This window comes from Mesoplodon bidens (assembly GCF_964165515.1).
Source record: "Mesoplodon bidens genome assembly, chromosome: 14".
Taxonomy (NCBI): domain Eukaryota; kingdom Metazoa; phylum Chordata; class Mammalia; order Artiodactyla; family Ziphiidae; genus Mesoplodon; species Mesoplodon bidens.
The window spans coordinates 29093804-29106305 of record NC_138170.1 but is presented as its reverse complement, the minus strand read 5'-3'; positions in this window follow the sequence as shown (position 1 = coordinate 29106305).

The window sequence follows — 12502 nt, the reverse complement described above, 5'->3', positions numbered from 1 at the left end:
TATGGACATGTGGTTGTAGCAACTTTTCACTGTCATAAATAATGCTGCTATGAACAATCATGTACAAGTTTTTGTGTGGATGTATGTTTTTATTTCTATTGCGTTCATACCTAGGAGTGAAATAACTGGGTGTCAGATGGTGACTCCCTGTTTAACCATTTGTGGAACTGCCAGACTGCAAAGCTACTTCCAAAAGTGGCTGCACCATGTTACATTCCCCAACAATGCAAGAGGGTTCCAATTTCTCTACATCCTCAAGCACACTTATCTTTCCCCCCCTTTTTAAATTGAAGTATGATTAACTTCCAATATTAGTTTCAAGTGTACAACCTAGTGACTCGATATTTTTATACATTACAAAATGATCATCACAAAAGTCTGATTACTGTCTGTCACCATACAAAGTTGTTACAATATTATTGACTATATTTCCTACGCTGTACATTACATTCCCTTGACTTATTTATTTTATCTGGAAGTTTGTACCTTTTTATCTCCCTCACCTATTTCACTCATCTTCCCCTACTCCTCTCCGGCAACCACCAGTTTGTTTTCTGTATCTATGAGTCTGTTTCTGTTTTCTTGTGGGTTGTTTTTTGTTTTTTTTTTTTTTTTTTTTTTTTTTGCGGTACACGGGCCTCTCACTGTTGTGGCCTCTCCCGTTGCGGAGCACAAGCTCTGGATGCACAGGCTCAGCGGCCATGGCTCACGGGCCCAGCCGCTCCGCCGCATGTGGGATCCTCCCGGATTGGGGCACGAACCCGTGTCCCCTGCATCGGCAGGTGGACTCTCAACCACTGCACCACCAGGGAAGCCCTCTTGTGGGTTTTTTTTTTAGATTTCATATATAAGTGAAATCATACAGTGTTTGTCTTTCTCTGTCTGACATTTCACTTGGCATAATACCTTCTAGATCCATCCATGTTGTTGCAAATGGCAAGGTTTCTTTCTTTTTATAGCTGAGTAATATTCCATTGTGTGTATATATGTATATACCACATCATCTTTATCCATTCATCCATCAATGGACACTTGGTTTGCTTCCATATCTTGGCAACTGTAAATAATGCTGCAGTGAACATAAGGGTGCATGTACCTTTTTGAATTAGGGTTATTGTTTTCTTCAGAGAAATACCCAGATGTGGAATTGTTGAATCATATGGTAGTTCTATTTTTTTTTTAAGAAGATGTTGGGGGTAGGAGTTAATTAATTAATTAATTAATTATTGCTGTGTTGGTTCTTCGTTTCTGTGTGAGGGCTTTCTCTAGCTGTGGCAAGCGGGGGCCACTCTTCATCGCGGTGCGCGGGCCTCTCACTATCGCGGCCTCTCTTGTTGCAGAGCACAGGCTCCAGACGCGCAGGCTCAGTAGTTGTGGCTCACGGGCCTAGTTGCTCCGCGGCATGTGGGATCCTCCCAGACCAGAGCTCAAACCCGTGTCCCCTGCATTAGCAGGCAGATTCTCAACCACTGTGCCACCAGGGAAGCCCTGGTAGTTCTATTTTTAATGTCCTGAGGAATCTCTGTACTGTTTTCCATAATGACTGCACCAATTTACATTCTCACCAACAGCACACGAGGGTTCCTTTTTCTCCATCTCCTTGCCAATACTTGTTATTTGTTGTCTTTTTGAAATTAGCCATTCTTACAGGTGTGAGGTGATACCTCATTGTAGTTTTGACTTGCATTTCCCCGATAATTAGTGATGTGAACATCTTTTCACGTGTCTCTTGGCCATCTGTACTCTTTGGAAAAATATCTGTTCAGGTCCTCTACCATTTTTTAATCAGGGGAAAATGTCTATTCAGCTATTCTGCCCATTTTTTCAATTGGGTTGTTTGTTTTTTTGATGTTGAGTTGTATGAGTTCTTTGTGTATTTTGTTTTTGGCTTTGGTTTTTGGGGTTTTTTTGGCTGCCCTGGGTCTTCATTGGGCCGCGCAGGCCCTCTAATTGTGGCATGTGGGATCTTAGTTCTCCAACCAGGGATCGAACCCGCATCCCCTGCATTGGAAGGCGGATTCTTAACCGCTGGACCACCAGGGAAGTCCCTCTTTGTGTATTTTGGATATTAACTCCTTATCAGATTTATCATTTGCAAATATCTTCTCCCATTCAAGGCAGTCTTTTCATTTTGTTAATAGTTTCCTTCACTGTGTTAATCTTTTTAGTTTGATGTATTCCCATGTTTATTTTTGCTTTTGTGTCCCTTGCCTGAGTAGAATATTGCTAAAACCGACAGCAGAGAGCATACTGCCTGTTTTCTCTAGGAGTTTCATGGTTTCAGGTCTTACATTTAAGTCTTTAACCCATTTTGAGTTTATTTTTTTTATATGATGTGAGTCCAGTTTGATTCTTTTGCATGTAGCTGTACAGTTATTGTGTCTTTTTGATTAATAGCCATCTAGGGGGTGTGAAATGATATCTCATTTTTGGTTTTGATTTGCATTTCCCTGATGACAAATATTGATGATATTGAGCATATTATCTTTTCATGTGCTTATTGGCCATTTGTATATTCTCTTTGGAGAAATGTCTGTTCAGATCCTTTGCCCATTCTAAAATTAGGTTGTCTTTTTTATTGTTGAATGTAAGAGTTTTTTTATATTTTCTAGACACAAGTCCTTAATCAGTAATTTGTAAATATTTTCTCTCATTCTGTAGGTTGTCCTTTCACTTTTTTGATGGTATCTTTTGAAGCACAAAGGATTTTAATTTCAATAATGTCCAGTTTGTTTGTTTCTTTCGATGTCATATCTAAGAACCCATTGCCTAATCCAAGGTCACAAAGCTTTACACTTATGATTTTTTTTCTAAGAGTTCTATGGTTTTAGCTCTTACATTTAGATCTTCCTTCATTTTGAGTTCATTTTTGTTATGATACGAAGTGAGGTCCAGCTTCACTCTTTTGTGTGTGGATATTCAGTTGTCCCAGCACCATTTGTTGAAAAGACTATTCTTGCCCCCATTGAATTACCTTGGCACTTTCATAAAAACTCAATTGACCAGGGGCTTCCCTGGTGGCAGGGGACGCGGGTTCGATCCCTGGTCCGGGAAGATCCCACATGCCACGGAGCAACTAAGCCCGTGCGCCACAACTACTGAGCCTGCACACTAGAGCCCATGAGCCACAACTACTAAGCCTACGTGCCACAACTACTGAAGCCCACACGCCTAGAGCCCATGCTCTGCAACAAGAGAAGCCACCGCAATGAGAAGCCCGCACACGGCAACGAAGAGTAGCCCCCTTTCGCAGAGAAAAGCCCGCACGCAGCAACGAAGACCCAACACAGGCAAAAATAAATAAATAAATAAAAACTTGATTGACCATTAATGTGAGGGGTTTTTCTCCCTGGATTCCAGATCCATCCCATGGATCTGTATGTCTATCCTTTTGCCAGTACCAGTTTCCTTAAGATTTTCAATATACAAGATCATATCATCTGTATAGTTTTACTTCTTTCTTTTGAATGTGGATGCCTTTTATTTCATTTCCTTGCCTCATTTCCCTGGCTATAACCTTCAATACAATGTTGAATAGAAGTGGCAAGAGTGGACATTATTGTCTTGTTCCTGATCTTAAAGAGAAATCAATCTTTCACTATTATGATGTTAGCTGTGGATTTTACACAGATACTCTGTCAAGTTGAGGAATTTCTTTCTATTCCAAGTTTGTTGAGTGCTTTATCTAGAATAGGTGTGGAATTTTGTTAAACACTCTTTCTGTGTCTGTTGAGATGATCATGGGTTTTGTCTTTTATTCTATTGATATGGTATATTACATTAATTGATTTTCAGATGTTAAGCCAATATTGCATTCCTGGGATAAATTCCACTTTGTCATGGTGTACAGTCTTTTTTATATGTTACTAGATTCTGTTTGGTAGTGTTTTGTTGAGAATTTTTACATTTTTATTCACAAGAGCTATTGGCCTGTAGGATTTTATTTTTCTTGCGATGTTTGGTCTGATTTTGATATAAGGATAATACTAGCCTCACAGAATGAGTTGAAATTGTTTGATCTTTTACTTTTTACTTTTGGAAGAGTTTGTAAGTAATTGGTAATAATTCTTCTTTAAATGTTTCATAGATTCATCAAATGTCTAAACCTGGGATTTCCTTCGTGGGTAGGTTTTTTAAAGTTTATTATTACTAACAACCTCTTTACTTGTTATGGTTCTATTCATATTTTGTATTTCGTCCTGAGTCCATTTTGGTACTTTTTGTCCTAAGAATTTGTCCACTTCAGGGAATTCCCTGGGGGTCCAGTGGTGAGGACTCCGTGTTCTCACTGCCAAGGCCTGGATTCAATCCCTCGTCGGGGAACTAAGATCCCACAAGCTGCACAGTGCAGCCAAAAATTTTTTTTTAATTAAAAAAAATTTTTTTTTAAAGAAGAATTTGTGCATTTCATCTAAGCTATATAAATTGTTGGAAAATTATTGATCATAGTATTCCCTTGTAATCCTTTTTGTTTCTGTTAGGTCTGTAGTAATGTCCCCTCTTTAATTCCTGTTTTAGTAATTTAATTCTTCTTTTTCTCTTGGTCAGTCTCGCTAAAGATTTGCCAGTCTTCTTGATCGTTTCAAAGAATCATCTTTTAGTTTTGTTGATTTTATCTACTGTTTTCTATTCTCTATTTCATTAATTTCTACTCTCATCTTTCTTTCCTTCTACTTGCTTTGGTTTACTTTGCTCTTCTTTTTACATTGTTAAGGTGGAATTTCAGATTATTCATTTGCGATCTTTCTTCTTTTTTAACATAGGCATTGACAGCTAGCTATAAATAGTCTGCTTAGCACTGCTTAGCTTCATCCCATAAGTTTTGGTATGCTGTGCTTTTGTTTTTATTCATCTCAGAGTAATTTCCCTTGTGATTTATTCTTCGACTCATTTGTTATTTGGAAATGTGTTTCTTAATTTTCATAGATTTGTGAATTTCCCAAGTTTCTTTCTGTTATTGAGTTCTAATTTCATTCCAGTGTGGTCAGAGAACACACAATTGCACAATATACATTTATTTAAGTTTATTGAGGCGTTTTTTATGGTCTAATATGTTGTCTATTTTGCAGAATGTTCCATGTACACTTGAGAAGAATGTGCATTCTACTATTTTTGGGTGGAGAGTGCTATAGATGTCTGTTAAGTCATTTATTTATAGTTTTGTCAAGTCTTCTATTTCCTTGTTGTACTCTGTCTCCTTGTTCTATCCATTGTTGAAAGTGGGGTGTTGAAGTTTCCAACTGTTATTGTTAAGTTGTATATTTCTTCTTTCAATTCTGTCAGTTGTTGCTTCATAATTTGGGGGCTGTGTTGTTAATTGCGTATCTGTATAATTGCTATATCTTTCTGATGGATTAACCCTGTTATCATTATGAATTGTCCCTCTTTAGCTCTAGTAACAGTTTTTTGTGTTAAGGTCTTTTTTGTCTGATAGTGGTATAATCACTCCAGCTTTCTTATGGTTGCTGTTTGCAAAATATAACTTTTTCTTTCCTTTTATCCTTTTACTTTCAACCTATTTGTATCTTTGAACCCAAAGTATATTTCCTATAGAAGGCATATAGTCGGATCTTGATTTTTATTCAGCTTGACCATTTCTGTCTTTTGATTGGATTGTTAAATCCATTCATATTGACTATTATTTCTGATATGGTAAGATGTACATCTGCCATTTTACTTTTCATTTTCTGTATGTGTCTTTTTTGTTGTTATTGTTCCCCTATTCTTCCTTTAATGCTTTCTTTTACATTAAGTGAATCTTTTGTAGTTTAACATTTTAATTCTGTTAATGATGAGTTAAACTCTCGTTTTTTATTTATTTTCTTAGTGTTTCCTCTAGGGCTTACCATACACAATCTCACCTTAGCAGAATATATTTTAGACTTACATTAACTTAATTCCAAGGAGATACTGAATATCCTATATGTCCTGTATATCTCTATTTTCTTTTCCACTTTTTTGTAATATTATTATACATATTACAATCTGTATATATTACATATGCATTATTACTATTGCTTTATGTAATTTTACATCCTTTAACGAAGCTGAGAACAGTATATATTTATAGATTTTGTTATACTAATTTTCTAATTTACAATTTCTGGTTCTCTTCATTTGTTTCTGTGGATTCAAGTTAAAATTGTACTTTCTGGGACTTCCCTGGTGGTCCAGTGGGTAAGACTTCACACTCCCAATGCAGCAGGTCTGGGTTTGATCCCTTGTCGGGGAACTAGATCCCGCATGCATGCGCAACTAAGAGTTCGCATGCCGCAACTAAGAAGTCTGCATGCCGCAACTAAAAAAGATCCCGCATGCCGCAACGAAGACCTGGTGCAGCCAAAATTTTAAAAATAAATAAATAAATATTTAAAATCTTAGTTATTTATTTTCTTACTCTATACAGCTTTGCTCCCATCTACCTCCTTTGTGTTTTTATTGTGAAATATGTTTCTATATATTATAGGCCCAACAATACAATTATATGTATATTGTTTTATACAATTTCTTTTAAAATCAGTTAAGAGAAAAAGGAGAAGAAATACACATTTATATTGTTTTTTGTAAGTACATAACTACCTTTACCAGTGCTCTTTGGGTTTTTTGTTTGTTTTGTTTTTGTTTTACAAGGATCCAAATTATGGTATGGGGTCACTTGCTAGTAGCCTGAAGAATCTCAATTAGTAATTCTTGTGAGGCAGGACTGCTAGCAAAAAATTTTAAGTTTTTGTTTTCTGTTTTTGGGGGGTGTAGGCAATGTTTTTATTTCATCCTCATTTTTTAAAGATAGTTTTGCTGGATATAAGATTCTTAGTTGACAGTTTTTCTCTTTCAGTATTTGCATATGTCATCTCACTGCTTTATGACATTATTTCTGATGGGAAGTCAATTGCTTATCTTTTTTGGATCCCCTTGTATGTGGTGAATCACTTTTCTCCTATTGTTTTCAAATTTTTCTCCTTGTCTTCAGCATTTTTAGTATGATTGCCCAGGTGTGAATCCCTTTGTGTTTTTGTATTTTAAGTTTGTTGAGCTTCTTAAATGTGTAGATTAATCTTTTTCAACCATTACTTCTTCAAGTATTTTTTCTGCTCCTTTCTCTCACTTCTCATCCTGGTACTCCCACTCTGTGTATGTTGGTGTGCTTAATGATGTCCCATATGTATTTTTTTTTTTTTTGAGGATCTGTTCATTTTTCTTCACTCTTTTTTTATCTCTGTTCTTTGAATTGCATAATCTCTATCCACTTATCTTCAAGTTTGCTGATTCTTTTTTCTGCAAGTTCAAATCTACTCTTGAGAATTCCTAGTAAACTTTTCATTTCAGTTATTGTATTTTTCAATTTCAGAATTTTCATTTGGTTCTTTTTAAAAAAAATAATTTCTCTTTATTGATATTCCTTATTTGATGAGACACTGTCATACTTTCTTTTAATTCTTTTTAGTATGGTTTCCTTTAGTTCTTTGAAAATACTTATAACTGTTTTGAAATCTTGGTTTGTTAAGTCTGGTATCTGTGCCCTTTCAGAGACAATTTCTGTTGTATGCTTTTTTTCCCCCCTGCTTATGGGTCATACTTTTTCTGTTTCTTTGTATGTCTCATAATTTTTTGTTGAGAACTGGACTTTTTAAGTAATATATTGTAGCAACTGTGGATACTGATTTTCCCGCCCCCTTCTCCAAGGTTTGTTTGTTTGTTGTTTTCTTGTTTATTCATTTAGTGACTTGGATGGAATACTTCAGCGAAGTGTTTTTCCCCCTCAATGTGAAGCCTCTGATATGACTGCTAAGAGGATGCAGCTCTGGATATGTGCAGGTAACTCTGGGATGGCAGTAGTTTTAGCAGGACTCCCTCAGACTGTCTCTTTCCCTGAGTCCTCTGTTAAACTGGCTGTCTCTGCTGGTATCATACCCGACTTTGAGGCTCCACTGTCAGCTCATTGCTCTATTGTCAACAATGCCCTAGGACATAAGTTGCTCTAGGGTCCCATTCAATTAAACTTGGGTCCCTTTGTGAAGGTAGTTTTTAAAGCCATTCTTTGAGGTTTGTTCTGACCCCAGGAGGGCTCTTCTAAGCCTTCTTTTTCCCTGGTTCTCTCTGGGAAACTAGCTGGCCTACAGCTTGTTGTTTTTAATTGCTTACCACCAGAATCTCCGTTCGTTTTCAGAGCACTCTTAAGTTTGAATGTCCCCATGCTCTGTTCCAAATAAAGTCAGTGAATTTTTTCGTGTGTGTGGGGGTTTGTGGCTTGTGGGATCTTAGTTCCCGGAGCAGGGATCGAACCTGTGCCCCCTGCAGTGGAAGCATGGACCCCTAACCACTGGACTGCCAAGGAATTCCCTAAAGTCAGTGATTTAGGGAAGAGCTTCCGAGCTCTTAGTTTTTATGGATTGACTGGGCATAATCTCTGAGTCTCTGTTGAGGAGCTGAGGGCAAGGACAGTGGCTCATATCTCTCAGAATGACATCCAGCTTTGTGAGCAGGGTTCTGGGCACTGGTGGTAGCCTCAGATCCTGTCGATGGACATTTAGGTTGCCAGTAAGCCTCTCCCAACACAGAACCCCTGCCCCATGAGCATGTAAGCTGGGACAAGGATGATCAGTATTCTCAGACTGCCATGCCTGAAATGAAGCCTCTGCCCTATTGGTGAGGGCTGGGTGAAGGAAGGGAGCCCAAATCTTTTGGCTATACTCACCAGGAATTTAGCCTCTACAACTTGGAGCAGAGAAAGGAGGCATTGGTGAGATGCTGGCGGCCTGCTCCTCTCAGTGAGATATCATATCTCTTGACTGGGAGTTGAGGGGAAAGGGAACCCCATTTTCTTGGCCACCCTCACCTGGATCAGAGCTTCAGTCATTGCTCTGAGATGGGGAGAGAGGAGGGAGGGAGCAGGTTGTAGCTTAAGTGCCACAGACTCACTATTCTTGCTGAGATTTAGTAGATTTTCTTGAATAAGTTTCTTCATTTGCTGTATGCCCTTAGGAAAATTTCCAGAGACTTCTACAATTGGTTTGTAAAATAACCTTTACCACTTATGGTAGGACAGTGGGTCAACAGAGCGCCTCATGCTACCATTCCAGAAGTGGAAGCTGGGCATAGGGATTCGAGACAAACTCACTCTAGCTCTCAGCAGTTCAAGAGACATTAGTATTACATTTTAAATCCCTTCTGGGGTTGTTAGCATTAAGCATGATACTCAGGTGCTAGCCTGATTAAATCATCTCCCCGTTACTGAAAGCTTCGTGATAACCTCCAATCTCTGAGACACTCGGTGGCGGGGTGAAAACACCAGCCCAGCTATGGTCCTGCTGATCCTATGGAATTGCTCTGAGGCTAAAGCAAAGGACTCATTCAGATTTGACGCCTTCACTGAGAGTACTAGGGAGAACAGATAAGAAAATGGGCACACAATTTGGAAATCTGGTTAAGAGATATGACTGGCTCTCTGGGGTTCCTGTCCTGAACAGACTCCACCTCCATGCTCACAATGTGATAGGCACCCAGATTCCTGTCTTTCTCCAAATGTGGTCTCAAGAGGCAGGCATTCCCTCTCCTACCTCTTAGGACCTTTCAAGCTTCCTTCCTACCGCAGATGGGAGTGTTTACCCCATCAACATAGCTTTATTCCTCCCTCCCACAACTACAGCTGGATACCCAGGGTGCTGACCTCAAAATCAGTCAGCCCTGTTTCCTATGCCATTACCACCACAGCCAGAAACCAGACCCATCACTCGAGGACTTCAACTGCTTGCAGCCAAGATCCCCTGTCCCACTACCATTCTCAGACAATGTGCTGGCACCAGCCAGGCCACAGTGAAATGCCAGCCTCCTCCTGCCCTAGCCCAAGTGAGTGTGCCCCTGCTCAAACCAACCAGTCCTGGCGTTCAAAGCACCCCCACCCCTAAGGAACGGGCCCCAATGTCCTCTGGGGTTCCACAGTGCCCTGGCCCACACAGCATCTTCCAGGGACCACCCCACTGGTCCCAATTATTTGTTCCTATGGAGCCTCAGGAAGTTTTTACTAGTCAGGCTTCAGTTAAAAGTGATAGAGGGCTTCCCTGGTGGCGCAGTGGTTGAGAGTCCGCCTGCCGATGCAGGGGACACGGGTTCGTGCCCCGGTCTGGGAGGATCCCACATGCCGCGGAGCGGCTGGGCCCGTGGGCCATGGCTGCTGAGCCTGCGCGTCCGGAGCCTGTGCTCTGCAAGGGGAGAGGCCACAACAGTGAGAGGCCCGCCTACCGCAAAAAAAAAAAAAAAAAAAAAAAAAAAAAGTGATAGAAACAGGGATTTCCTGGTGGCGCAGTGGTTGAGAGTCCACCTGCCGATGCAGGGGACACGGGTTCGTGCCCCGGTCCAGGAAGATCCCACATGCCGTGGAGCGGCTGGGCCCCGTGAGCCATGGCCGCTGAGCCTGCGCGTCTGGAGCCTGTGCTCTGCAACGGGAGAGGCCACAACAGTGAGAGGCCTGCGTACCGCAAAAAAAAAAAAAAAAAAAAAAAAAAAAGTGATAGGAACAATCCAAAATAGCTTAAGCTTCAAAAGGATGTTGGAGTGGCTTAGGGAGCACTGAGGAGCGGGCCTTGGGCATGGGACCAGGCTGTGGAGCCAGCAGGCTCTGAGGTCCTGCCTCCGTTTCTCTCTGGATTTGCCTCTTCCCTCCGCCTTCCATCACCCTTGCCTGGAGGCTGTCAAACCAGTTGTTCAGGAGATATACCCTTACCATCCCCTTCCAGAGAGGAAATCCACCCCCTATGGGCATTTTCTGCCATCTGCCCTCCCCGTGGTCCGGCTTCTGTTGTTCCATCCGGCACTGTCTGCCCAGCCGCATGGCTCTAGCTCTGGCCGAGGGGTCTTTAGGGTGAAAGCCACCCTCTCCTCCCATCTCCCCCTGCCTCACTCTGTGACCCTCTTTCCTCAGGATCACCTGCAGCCTCTGGCCTCCTCAGGAAGAGGACTGAGGCAGGAAGGCCTCAAAGTCCTTCTCAACCCTGGCTGCATGTGACAATCACCTAGAGAAATTTACAAAACACCAACTGCTCAGGCTCTAAACCAGATCAATTAGTTGACCCTTGAACAACGTGGGGGTCAATCCTCACATAACGTAGAGTTGGCCTTGCATAAACGCGGTTCCTCCTTATCCGCAGATTCAACCAACCAGGGACCATGTAGCATTTACTATTGAAAAATATGCGCGTATGAATGAACCCGCGTTGCGCAGTTCAAACCCGCGTTGTTCTAGGGTCAACTTGTAATTTGAATCGCTAGGCACAAGTCCCCTGCATGGATATTCACCCCCCTGCCAGGTGATTCCAATGTACAGCCAGGGTTGCAACCACCGCTATAGAGACCGCAAGATACCCCAGGTGAAGATAAAGAGCGTTTACTTGAAGAGGTCCTGAGATACACCCGCTGACCCTCAACACAGACATAAGGTCCTGCTGCCATTGTTTGGATCCTCATATTCCAAAAGCAACAGCCCAAAGAATCCCTCAGCTTCCAGGAAATCCTCAAAATCTGTCCCTGAAAAGCATTGTCACTTTATCTTACTTTGAAGCCAGTTGCTAAGGCCCCACCTGGGGCAAATATCCAGTAGGAGTTGCTGGTTTTCAAGGTGCTCAGGAGAGGTGCTGACTCCTTCTGACCACTGGGACTGGAAGGCAAGTGGCCTACAAAAGGAGGTTTACCTGGAAAGGGGGAGCGGTCCTTCTGATTGGAGAATCTGCATTTTCGTCTCTCCTTGCAGGTCACTGTGGTCATAATAGACCCTCTCCCCTCCATCATAAACCTTCCCAGTGGAAACACTGGGAAGTCTGGCACAGAAGGAAGAAGGTCATTAGAGGTGGGTGGTGTGGCCAGATAAGCCTAGAGTCGACCCTGGGGCCACAGTAGACCTCTGATAAGCTTGGGGTCTGTTTCCCCTGAGAAGGGGTGAGAATGTGGTTGGTTCAGTAACACTCAACACTGATTCAAGCAACGTTTATTGCTTGGCTACTTGACCAAAGTCACGTGGCTGATTTACAGTGTACCTGTTTCGCTTCAGGTGGAAGTGTAAGGGAATAGAAAACCTTGCTGGAGGGCAGTTTGGAAACATATATCAACAACTAAAAAATGTTCATTCCTTTTCACTTAGTAATTCTACTCCCAGGAATCCATCCTAAGAAAACAACCAGAAATGAGCTATTTAGTTTCCTGCAGCACATGTGAAATTGACAGCGCATCCATCACGATGTTGGGCTCTGGTTGTGTCATAATACACGTTTAGTGTGTGGACTGACAATGGAAGCTAGCTCATAATTTAGCGCTGAATGAAAAGAGGCACAAAAACGTATACAATATGCATACACATAGAATAATAGACCGTGACTTCTGTGGGCGGTGGGATTGATTTTTAATATCTTCATCGTCCTGTTTTGTACAATCAGCACTTAACCAATTTTATAATCATAAACAAAAGCTATGCGTCTTTCAGTGTGGGGGGGGTGGGCGATGTCGAGTCTCCAGG